The sequence below is a fragment of the Aristolochia californica genome, unplaced genomic scaffold, assembly GCF_029961685.1.
Source record: "Aristolochia californica isolate CCGP_79_NKW_82.1479 unplaced genomic scaffold, dmAriCali1.0.hap1 SCAF_3, whole genome shotgun sequence".
Classification (NCBI taxonomy): domain Eukaryota; kingdom Viridiplantae; phylum Streptophyta; class Magnoliopsida; order Piperales; family Aristolochiaceae; genus Aristolochia; species Aristolochia californica.
The window spans coordinates 19,191,796-19,203,797 of NW_027181992.1; the positions used below are offsets into that span (position 1 = coordinate 19,191,796).

The 12,002-nt window shown below is 37.1% G+C and overlaps 1 long non-coding RNA gene across 1 annotated transcript in view; it reads right to left on the reverse strand.

Moving 5' to 3' along the window:
• LOC137960465 (uncharacterized) overlaps window positions 1-5,026 on the reverse strand; it is a 33,293-nt gene extending 28,267 nt beyond the window's left edge. The window contains exons 1-2 of the long non-coding RNA XR_011114167.1: window positions 4,573-5,026; window positions 1,777-2,088 (exon numbers count right to left, since the gene is read on the reverse strand). This is a non-coding gene — a long non-coding RNA (uncharacterized lncRNA). The remainder of the gene's footprint in view (window positions 1-1,776; window positions 2,089-4,572) is intronic.
• Window positions 5,027-12,002: the final 6,976 nt, after the last annotated feature.

Genomic DNA, 12,002 nt, shown 5'->3' on the forward strand with positions numbered 1-12,002 from the left:
AACTTCATGGAAAATTGGCAGTTAGTTGCAAGTGTCTCTCAGCCCTCTTCCCCAACGGTCATGGTTATTTGGACCCCACCACCACTAGGACACTTCAAACTTAACTTTGATGGGAGTGCTCTCGGTTGCCCTGGTCTTGCGGGCTACGGAGGAGTTATACACAATGCAAACGGCGATCTCCTCTTCTCTCATGCGGGCCCTCTTGGAAACTCTGATTCCACAATAGCTGAATTATCGGGACTGCTAAACGGAATCAAAAAAATTTCAAATCATCTCTCGCGTCCACTCTACATTGAAGGAGATTCAAAGGTGGTCATCAATTGGTGTGCAAAATCCATCAGGCTCCCGTGGCGTCACTAGGATATGCATTCGGAAAATTGTAATATAATTTCTCATTTGAATTGTAATTTGAAGCACATTCCTCGCTCTGCCAATCACTTGGCAGACACCCAGGCCAAGGCAGGCATTTCACTTCAACACCTTGTTGTGGAGGAAAGCTCTCCGACCTAGGTTTGTTTGTGCTTACTCTTCTCTTTTAATCTATGTACACACTTCTTCAAAAAAAAAAAAAAGTTGAAAGAAGAAGTTTTAAAAATAAAAAAACTTATGGAAGAGTTTTTTATAAGAGGCCAAAACTCTTGTTTGATTCAAAGCCACGAGTTGCCTCCTTCTTCTTTCATGAATCTCCACATGAAATCAAGGTTGGAAAATTCTTTCAAAAGAAGAAGCAAGAAAAAATGAATTAAGGAAGTAGTTTTTTGAAAAGTCAAGGTGGCGCCAACGTATTTGAGGAAAGTTTCTCTTTTTATAGAGATCAAACCACCTCAAGATCTCATTAATTAGGCTTGATTTATTTATCCTCAATCAATCATATCTTGCCTAAATAAAAAAAAGGACTGAATCTAGACTGGTTTTAGTAAGTTTGTGTCAACAATTATTTTTGAAAAGATCTTGAACAACTTAGTCTATCAACAAGAAAGAGGAAATTGATTCCTTGATGTTTTGGTGTTCTTGATTAATTTTTTCCTCATAATCTAAAAGGAAGATAAGAGGTCTGATTAAAGTATCTTTTGGTCAGCACTCCTTCTTGCCTAGTGGATATTTTACTTGCTTAAAGGGCTAGTTAAGCTCGGGTGCTTCCTCATTTTACCCGAGCTGGTTTACCTTGTCAAGGATATTGATTTTTGGCTAGGCTTGATTTTCGATTAGTCAAGCTTATTCCTTAGGCTATATCATCTCTTTTGTTAAGTAAATTATCATTCTCGACTTGTCTCTAATGGCTGAAGAATACATTGGTAATGTTAGAAGATGGGCCCAAACCCACACAACCAAGGAAGGCTCATACATCCAAGTGTGTTAGAAGATGGGCTCAGGCCCACACATCCAAGAGAGGTGGAAGATGGGCTCAAGCCCACAGACCAAGGAGAAGTCTCACACAGTGGTGGCATATTGGTAAATAAAGTATCATCTCATAAAGATGGCATTGATGTAATTAGTTTAAGTTTCAAGGCATAATTATATTATTGTAATTTTACTCATCTATAAATAAAGCTTCAGGGAGAGGTTTAGGACACAAATCCATAACCTCTTTCTTCCTCCTATTTTCAAACATATTTGCATCTTCTACTCAACTTCCAGGCTATGTATAGTTACTAGAGCATGGTCTCAAAAAGTGCAATAGAAACATATATAGTCATAGGAAATGCTAAGCAAAGTTGTAAAAAATGTAAAATTCAATTAAAAAAAAAATTTAGCAAGATGAGATTAGATCCTTACCTATTTCAGCTTCTTCCTCACCGATGTCAAGGCTAACATAATCAGCATATTGTCTATCACAAAAGAAATTATCTTCACTCCCTTGCTCTGCCGTTTGATTCTCAAATTCAGGTGACCTAATACCCCCACCATCAATCAACTTGAGACAACCAAAGTAACGGCCTCTGCCATTTCTCTGCTCTACTACGTGTTTTCGCTTTCCACACTAGCTTCTTTTGTTTTCTTTATGATGGACAAATATGCTGATTCTATTAGCCTACCCTTTTCTTCGAAGTGCAGATAGACGAAAGTATGCTTCTTCCTACACTAAATCTGCAAAAAATTTGTACATAAGTTGACCAAAATCTAGTTACCAGGAAACCAAACTAATGATATGCCAACATTTTCAACTACAGAATAAAATATAGTCAACCAAGTTCTATTTTCTTCACGACCTTGATAGTGGCAACAAAGAGACTTTAAGAATGAATAATCATAGCAACCCACAGAAAAGAAAAAACATCAAGAAACACAATGAAACAACGAAAGATAACAATAAGGTCTTCATTCTTTTAGAAGGGAATCTACCGCCAAGTATATCATAAAGAATCATGGCATCTGATGTAATACATTGCTTACTAGTGGAAGAAGAAAGTCATCTAAAAAAATTGAAGATATGTAAAAGATGGAAGAAAATTTTCTATTTTTGTAAAGTTACTATTTTAGGAAAGTATTCTATCTTGGTACTTTCTATATGATTTTTTCTCTTGGGCTAGCTACTACAAGTTACAAAAGACACCTGAACATTCAAGTCCTCCCTTGGGTACTAGAAAACCAGGAATTCCTTGTGTTGAGAAGATAATGGATGGTTACACGTTTCCAGCTTTACCAACTTTGTTTCTACATTTAGTGATGTTAGCATCCAACAGTCCTGGACCAATTATGTTGGGGAAGTTATCCACCACCATCTGGGGCAGATCCTGCACCTTATTTGGATGCTAGACAATTCATTCAATTGCAATGGAGGCATGATCTTTTGCACGGTCTCTTTCATCACATGGATCATTTCACAGTAGTCGTCATCATGGAGGACTCTAATGTGGTGATTTCATGGGTAAAGGGGATTACACTCCCTCCATAGCTCTTTTAATAGCAGTTTTGCTAAGAACATGTTTCAATCCTAGTCTTTTGTAAATGGTAGTTTCTTTCCTACTCAATAAAACATGTTTGATCCAACAACTATCTTGTAGAATCTTGCCTTCCCCCCGCTCACATATGCCGATAATTTAACACTCTAGATATCAATATAGATTCAGCCATCCGGCAATTAAACAAGCCAAGGTCATCTTGGTAGTGTCATGTTGATTCTCTTTTCTATTACAAGTCAAGATATCAGAATACCAAGGTCATTTTAGTATTCACTCTAACATAAACACCCTATATCATACCCATCCGTCATCATTACTACTCAAGTTGCATGAGAAACCTTAGGAAGCATTTAGGTTGTTTAGAGAGATACGTTCACTATTACATAAACACCCTATATCAAAACCATCCATCATTATTGCAACTCAAGTTGCATGAGAAACCTTAGGAAGCATTTAGGTTGTTTAGAGAGATACGTTCCCCGGGTGTGGTGAACCTCGATGAGGTTGCCATAGTACATTCTTCAAGCTTGAAGTTATACTGAAAATAAAGATCAAGGAATGTCAATCCACGGCCTAGATATATCAAGAGGTTTGAATCCGATACATTTGCAGATAATTCACTAATTGATATGTAATGTAAATGTTTTGATATGGATTGAGCTTATAAGATCTTCAATGACATGCATCACAACAGCAATGTCACTAGAAATTCTCTCATCTAGATTAGTTCATGATGAGAGATATGCAGAAAGGTTGCACTTATTAAATTTGATGCACAGAGTAGGGTTTGGGGCAGATGCTATGACATTATTGGATCTCCTTCAAGTGTATCAGAGTCTTGGTGAAACAATTTGGTTCAAATGCATATTATCTATTGTACTTCGAATGGGGCCAGATATGAACATACTCGTGTGGCATTCCTTATTGGGTGCATATTCAAAATGTGAAAAGGTTGATTTTTCTCAAGAAATTGGGCAAAGGATTTTGATCTCTTGGAGTATAATGATCCAAGGCTTGGCCCAATGTGGTATGCCTGATGAAGCCATGAGCCCCTTCATAGAGAAGTTACTATCAGTGGAGAAGCCTAGTTCAGCTACAATTTCAAGCCTTATACAGGCTTGATCAGTCTCAGCTGTAGTGGAAAGGTCAAGTTGGTCTCATGCTAAGGTGATCAAAACCAGGCTCCTAAATGATGTAGCAATTGGGACTGCCACTGTAGAGATGTATGGCAAATGTGGAGATATAAATTCATGAAGAAAAATGTTCGAGGAAATTAATGAAAAAAAAAAGTAGTATCATGGAGTGCAAAGATAGCAGCCTCTGGTAGGAATGGCCAGGCACAGGAAGCCATTTCTTTGTTCAATGAAATGTTATCTGGTGGCATTTGCCCTAACAAAGTGATAGTTCTTTCAGTACTATCAACTTGTAGTCATGGGAATTTGGGGGAAGAAGGATGGTCTATTTCTAAACAAATGATTCAAGATCATGGTTTTGAGACTGAATCTGACATTACTCGTGCATGGTCGACATCTAAATTATAATCTGAAGAAGCCTGATGAATAAAGAAACCGAACTTTGTTATGCTCATAACCATTTTTGACAAAGTTTTCTGCTAGCAAGAGCCTAGATTTTTTAAAAGAGTAATGGATACACTTGACATGCTACTTACTAATCTTTCAGTATCTTTCACCCGAGGCCGATCACCCAAGATTGTGTTATTTCCTTTCAAAGAAGCCGTCAACGGTCCCGAGACGGAGGGATTGCCTTTCGCCTTCTTGCTAGGGTTAATTGTTTGGTTCCTAAAGGGGAGTGACGAACCCCAGAGGAGGTTTCTTGGAAGGTCGAGAAAGACGTTCCCTGACGGGCTTTCTGCAAGAACCCACGCTCTGGCGATGCTCGGTCTAGTCGAGGAGCGATGATGGAGAGAAGAGTGGAGCAGGGCCAGATTCGGGAAGATTCCGGCGATCCGTATGGCTTCCCCTCCCAGTGATCCGACATAATCTCCATCGCACGGCCGGATTCAAATAATGCGGGGTTTGCTCAAGGGCGCTTTTGCGCGAGGCAAGGATATCCGTCAAAGAATGCCGGGTTTGCTCAAGCGTGCTTTTGCGCGAGGCTCAGCAGGCTTATGCGCCTTCGGAAGCTTGAAGCCTGGGACGAGGCCTGACTTTAGTTGTTTTAAAGAATTAAAAAAAGCAACAATTTATAAAGGGAATTTTTTTTATTTCTTATGCATAACTTGTAATTATTCATATTTTTTTATATTATTAATACATTTTCTTGCCCTAATTCCTATTACTCAATCGTAAACATCAAAACGAGATAATAATGATAAAATTATTAAAACGCATTAAAAATTATAAAATGTTAACAAATCATATAACCATATACAGAAATTATATTTATATATATACATGGAAACTTACTAAATAAATTACAGGATATAGAATTCTGCAATTAGATAGAAAATACATAAAGAAAAAAAACCCTACCTTCTTTCATATGCATGTAGAAGCTCTTTTATACGAGAAGCACCATTGCATGAGAGTATTTTGCCCAAACTGCTCATGAGTTGTGACTCGACCACCCACGAGGTCGTTCACTAATGAGAGTATTTTGCCCAAACTGCTCATGAGTTGTGACTCGACCACGTCGCTCACTATTGTGAATTAAATTGGAAAACTTTGTCGAGTCAACAAAGTTTTGACCATTGGTTTGGTGTTGCAAACCCGTAACCCGAAGAAGGGATCAAGTCTTTAATTGGTCAAGTGTGTATTAGGGTTGTTAATAGTCTGAATTCGGTATGGATATTGTAATTATGAAACCGATGTGTTAGTAGATATCTAGATATCTGAAAAATTATCCAAACTTATATTTTCTAGTTTTTTTCTGTTAGATAATTTTTGAATTTAGATAATATTTGGATCAAAAATTAAAATAAAAAAACAAAAAAATGAAAAAACATAGTTCCTTGAGACACAAAAAAGCTTAATAAAAAAAGTAAACCTTAATGAGAAAAAAATAGAGATCAAATGCTAAGGAAAAATGAAGGACAAAGAGAGAAATACAAGAAGAAAATTAAAACAAAGAGGAAAAGAAACAAAAAATAAATAAATAAGAAAAGGCTAACCTGGAAGAGAAAATTAGAAAAGAAGAATGATGACAAAGAGAGGGATCTACACAAGGGATGTGAGAGAAGATTTTGAGTGAGAGGGAACACGAGAGAGGGTGTGAGAGCTTACTAGAGAAGAGAGAATGAGAGTTTATCGAGAGGGAAGAGGAAAGGGCTATCAAGGAGACAAACTTCACACCCAAAGAGGAAAAGCATAGATAGAATCAATGGGGTTGACAAATGATACATTAAAGCAGAAAGTTTAAGGGGTGTTAGTGTGAAGGAAAAGTGATGAGGGAAAGCGGATTCTCTACAGAAAGTGACACATAAGTGTTAAGGGTTTGTTTGGAACCACTGCAAAAGAAAAGAAAGGAAAAGAAAAGGAAAAAGAAAGTGATTTTTTGTTGTTTGGCTGCAAATAATCGTGGAGAGAAAATAAAACATGATGGAAAACTATTTTCTCTTTTAGTTAAAAAAATTTCTCTCAATGAATCAAAGAATTCAGAGAGAAGAGAAATGAAATTGAAAGTGGGGATGAAATTATGTCAGGGTCATTTGGGATCTCCGACATTTCATTCATCCCCTTTGCCCTATTTCATCCTCTTTCCTTCCGACGAGTGACATAAACCTCCGTCTAGAAAAGCCCCTCCCCTCGGACGAGCGCGATAAAACTCCTTCCCTCTAACGAGTGCTCCTTCCCTTCGGTGATCTATAGATGTCTACCTCTCCTTCTCTCCCTTTCTCTCGCCTCTATCTTCTCTCCCTTCCTCCCTTTCTCTTGCCTCTCTCCTTTCCTCTCTTTCTCTAGCCTCTCTCCTTTCCTCTCTTTCTCTGGCCCCTCTCCTTCCCTTCATTCATGTTTCAAATGACGTTATTTGGTTTACTGATATTTATTCGTCCGTTGAAAAAGTTTAAATGGAAGGATAAAGACAATTGTTACTCTTTTCTTCACATGTTTTCATGTTCTACTTGAAATACAAAGACCGTTTGGTTTTTTTTTTCAATTGTTTTTTAAATAGTGATACACAACTTCCGAAATAAGTTAGATGATACATACAAATTTTTCTTCATTTTTTCAATTATTCTTCGATTTGCAAAGATTGATTTTTGTTTGCTGCTCTCTCCTTTCGTGTTTGTTGGTTTCATCTCTATTCCTAATTTGGATTTCTCAATTTTTATGATTTTTGGACTATGCATCTCTTGAAGATTTTTATTTTTCATGTACACAGATTCTTGTTTGTGTTTGTTGTCTCTACATTTCTGTGTGTTGATCACTACTTCCATCAAGTAAGTTTCGTCTCAGTTCCTCATTTAGATTTCTTTACTTCTCTGATTTTCAATACTTTGAGAATGATTATCTTACATCTCTATTATTCTATAAGATTCTCTTATATTTGTTATAGTTTATTAGTTGTGTTTGTCTATTTCCACTTCCATTAGTTAAGTTATGTCTTTGTTCCTCATTTTGGATTTCTTTGTTTCTTTGATTTTCAATACTCAATGAAACGTGCTTTTATTTCTCTATTATTTGTGTAGGACTATATTTTTTTTCTGATTCAAGCTCTTTAGACATTCAATACATGTACTCTCCTATTTCCCATTTAGATATCTCTAGTTTTGGACTTTGTTATGTTTGTTTTCGAGATTGAATACTTTCTCTCTATTTTATATTTTCAAAGAAATCAAGTAACAAATGAGAATGATTTTTAATAATATGGATATAATCAAATCTAAAAACCATTCTTTGTACATTTTGATTTTCTTTTTGCTTGTTGACAACAAAACACCAAAACAACAAATGAAATCAATCGGGTTTCTTCTTCACTGGTGAAAATCATTCATAGACTACGGTCATTTTGTATTCCTTCCTCCAACCATTTGTCTTTGCCTTGAAGTGGAGCCCCGAAGCAGATCTATTCTTATTACATATGCTAATCATATGAATGTGTTAATGGGCCAGGTTTACGGCGACGGTTCGAGGATGGGTTAAGTTTAAGTTGGGTTTACAAGAGCACGGAGAACAAGGTTGTAGCGATGGTGATCAGGTTGGGGTCAGGTTTTGACATTTCGAGTTTTTTCGGGTTTGGGTTTTGTAATCAGGGATTGAGATCGTGTTCAGGTTGTGAGAAACTAGCACTGGAATGATCGATTAGCCTCTGCCAATGATCGATCATCCAAGAGTGTGCAGGCCAAGACTATAAAGCATGAACGATCAACCTTAGTCGATTGATCGATCATCCAGAGCATAGCCATATCATCCCATTTGAATTGATTGATCATCCCATTTGGATTGATTGATCATCCCATTTGAATTGATCAATCAATGTCCAGGCAAGTGAAATTCACATGGAATGATTGATCATCCCACATGATTGATTGATTAGACAGAATCCTATTAGTAAGGGACATAAAAAATGATCGATTATAGGAAGTTCACCAATCGATCATACTTCCATTGCACAGCCAGAGGAAATACTGATTGATCGATCATCCCTTGGCAATGATCGATCAACTTAACTTTTCAGGTCCAATAGTAACATATTGATCGATTAGTCCATCAATTAACAAGTCACGTTCTAACACAAAAAGAATCGTTATGATCGATTGATTGATCAATCACTTTAAGTGATCAATCAATCAACAGTCTAATTTTTGCAAACGGTAAAAAACAACTAGTTTAGCTTCAAAAGTTATAAATACCCAATCAAACTATACATAGAGAAGTTAATGAGTATTTATTTGCAAAACCTTTGAGAATTTATTCTCAAACTTGAAAAACTTCTCAAAAGTGTTTTAGAGGGAAAGAGAAAGTCGTAGCCTTGAAAAATTCACTACTCTTTCTATTCCTTTCCTTGCATTGCATATTGTTGGATTTAGGATCCTTTTTCCATAATTTCGAGCAAGAGAAAGAAGAAAGAAAAAGATAAAAGGGAAGAAGAGCTCTCGGGTAGAGAGAAGAAAAAATAAAAGAGCAAAGAGAGGTTACGCCAAGCAAAAGGAGAGAGAGAGAGTAACTCGAGAATGAGATTGTAAATTGATTAATTCTGAATTACAACACCTCTATTTATAGTAGAGGAGGAGGCAGAGTAATTATACAATTAGCCTTTCAATTCTAATTACATTCCAACTCTAACTCTCTAAGATAAATCTATTTAAACCAAACTACTAGAAGCATATTACGAGTTGAACTAGAACTCTTGCTTTCTTCAAGTGAGTATAGGAGAGAAGGCCAACTCATAGCCTTATCCTTGTGGGTCCCTCATGATCCCCCAACTCATCTTGATAAGGTCGACAACTCATGAGATATTTGTGGGTCCCACTTGATCTTCAAGTCTTCTAAGTCAATTCTGCTTGTGTTTCTTGATTCCTTAACTCATGCTTGCTTGGGAAAGGACTTTTCTTGGTGTCCCACGTCCTCATGGTGGGTCCCACCAGCTCGAGCACCATGGTGGGACCCACATTTTAACACTCCCCCTCAAGTTGGGGGTGAGAAGACATCATAAATGCCCAACTTGCTGCATTTGGTAGACATAATCTTGTGAGTGACTGGCTTGGTGAGAATGTCTAAAACTTGATTTTGTGATGATATATACTTCAGAGATAAGAAACCAACTTGGAACTTTTCTCGTATAAAATGGCAATCCACTTCAATATGCTTTGTCCTTTCATGGAAGACTGGATTCAATGTGATGTGCATTGCCGCTTGATTGTCACAATATAGATCTATTGGAACTTCTTTGTAGAATCCCAACTTAGTGAGAAGAGATCTTATCCATATGAGTTCACTAACAGTGTGTGCCATGGCTCTGTATTTTACTTTTGCACTCGACCGTGCTACTACATTTTGCTTTTTGTTTTTCCATGTAACCAGATTTCCTCCAACCATCGTACAAAATCCCGAAGTAGATTTTCTGTCATTTGGGGATCCAGCCCAGTCTGCATCTGAATCCTTTGATGTTGAAGTGACCATGATTTTTATATAGAAGCCCCCTTCCAGGAGCTCCTTTCAGATTTCATAGTATTCTTTCAAGTGCTTGCCAATGACTAAGTTGTGGCTTGTGCATGTATTGACTTACCACACTTACTGTGTATGAAATATTCGGCCTCGTTACACACAGGTAAATAAATCGTCCCACAAGTCTTTTATATTTTCCAATATCTACATCTTCTCATGTGCCTCCACATAATTTTGTATTTGCATCCATAGGAGTGTCTGCTGGTTTGCATCCCATCATTCATGTTTCTTCTAGTAGATCAAGAGCATACTTCCTTTGGGATAGGATAATCCCATGTCTGGATTGTAATACTTCAATACCCAAGAAATATTTGAGTAATCCAAGATCCCTCGTCTTGAATTCTGCACATATTTTCTCCTTTTTTTTGAATGCCCTCGGAATCGCTTCCAGTTAAAATAATATCATCAACATATACAGCTGCAGAGCATCTGTGAAAACCAGCCCGTGTGATGGCTTGACTAAATTTCTCAAACCATACCCGAGGGGATTTGTTTAGACCATATAGAGATTTTTTAAGGTGGCATACAAACTCCCCTTCAACCACATACCCAGGTGGTTGTTGCATGTAAATTTCTTCTTTAATATCACCATTTAGAAACGCATTTTTTACATCTAGTTGATATATTGGCCATGATGAATTGGTTGCCAGAGATAATAAGATACATACCGAGTTCATTTTTGCCACTGGAGAGAAGGTTTCTTCATAATCAATTCTGTAGCACTGAGTATAACCTTTTGCAACCAGTCGAGCCTTCAGTCTTGCAATGGACCCATCCGGATTGTATTTGATAGTATAAACCCACTTGCAACCAACAGGTTTTTTATCTGTGGGAAGAGGAATTAATGACCATGTATGATTGTCATTAAGTGCCTTCATTTCTTCATCCATTGCTACCTTCCACCTTGTATGTTGTAGAATCTCTTGATATGACTGTGGAACAGATATGGAGGAAATAGAAGAAAGAAACTGACAACATAAAGGTGAGAGGCGATGATGAAACACAAAATTGGAAATAGGATGAGAAGTAGAAGGTTGAGTGCATGATCGAGGTTCTTTCCATATAGCAATAGGGTGAGTATCATATTGAGGACCAAAAATAACTGGTGATGAAGGACTTACCTCTAGTGGATTTGTTAACTCGACAGGTGTGGTGTCAGCCACTTGCTCTGGGGGTTGAATAATCTCTATATCACGAGGCACAACCAGTCTAAGGGAACTTGGTACTGAGGATAGACCAGGAGGAATGCTATCAAAATAATATGAGGAGTCTTCAAAAAATGTTACATCCCTGGACACAAATGAACGTTGAAGAGTATGACTATAACAAACATAACCCTTTTGTGTGCGAGAGTATCCCAAAAAAATACACTTGATAGATTTAGTATCAAGTTTATTGTGTCTAGGTAATGAATTATGAACAAAACATTGATATCCAAAGACTTTCAACGGTAATGAAAATGGATCATCATTCGGTAATAATCTAGAGTAGGGAGATTTATTACCAACAACAATAGATGGTAGACGATTAATAAGATAGCAAATCGTAAGGACAGCATGAGGCCAATAAAAGTATGGAACTTTCATGACATATAACAAACCTCGAGCTACCTCAAGAATATGACGATTTTTCCGTTCGGCTACACCGTTTTGTTGAGGAGTGTAGGCGAATGATGTTTGATGGATAATGCCATTTTCTTGACAGAAAGAGTCCAGGTCTTTGGAAATGTATTCTTTGGCATTATCAGACTGGAGAATTTTTATTTTCTGACCAAACTGTGTGAGTACCATAGCATGAAATGACTTAAAAATGTATGGTATCTCAAAATGCTCCTTAAAGACAAACAACCAAGTTGTGTGAGTGAAATCATCAATAAAAGTAATAAAATATTTTGCTTGAGCAATATTAGAGACACTCTAGGGTCCCCAAACATCATTATGAATTAACAAAAATGGTGTGTCACTTTTGACTT